General features: G+C 47.8%; 1 pseudogene; it reads right to left on the bottom strand.

Annotated features, from left to right (window-relative positions):
- Positions 1-367: 367 nt before the first annotated feature.
- LOC123326549 lies at positions 368-462 on the bottom strand (annotated as a pseudogene).
- Between the last annotated feature and the right edge of the window lie 206 nt (positions 463-668).

Below are 668 nucleotides of genomic sequence, written 5' to 3' on the forward strand. Positions count from 1 at the left end.
AGGGTCAGAGGGAGAAGCAGACTCCCTGCCAAGCAGGGAGCCCGATGGGGGACTCGATCCCGGGACTCCAGGATCATGACCTGAGCCGAAGGCAGTCGCTTAACCAACTGAGCCACCCAGGCGCCCCACATCTTTTTTTTTTAAGATTTTATTTATTTATTTGAGAGTGAGAGAGAGCATGAGAGGGGGGAGGGTCAGAGGGAGAAGCAGACTCCCTGCCGAGCAGGGAGCCCGATGTGGGACTTGATCCCGGGACTCCAGGATCATGACCTGAGCCGAAGGCAGTCACTTAACCACTGAGCCACCCAGGCACCCAATATACCACATATTCTTTATCCATTCATCTGTCGATGGACATCTTGGCTCTAAAAATATGGAACGCTTCATGAATTTGCATGTCATCTTTGCACAGGGGCCATGTTATCGTTCCAATTTTAGTATATGTGCTGCTGAAGCGAGCACAAAAAGCAAGTATCTTTATTCTCATCACAGACAGTCCAGAGAAACAGTAACTCGTTTTCTGTGAGACCTCTACAAGGCTCTATGAAAATCAGACAATTATATGTGTGTATATCAAGTGCTATTGCCTGGGCTGTGAAAAGTGGGAAAATTTAGTTTATTGCTATCCTCAGTGCCTGGCCCAGGTTGGCCTTCTAGAAATAATCATG

The sequence above is a fragment of the Neomonachus schauinslandi genome, chromosome 13 (assembly GCF_002201575.2).
Source record: "Neomonachus schauinslandi chromosome 13, ASM220157v2, whole genome shotgun sequence".
Taxonomy (NCBI): Eukaryota; Metazoa; Chordata; class Mammalia; order Carnivora; family Phocidae; genus Neomonachus; species Neomonachus schauinslandi.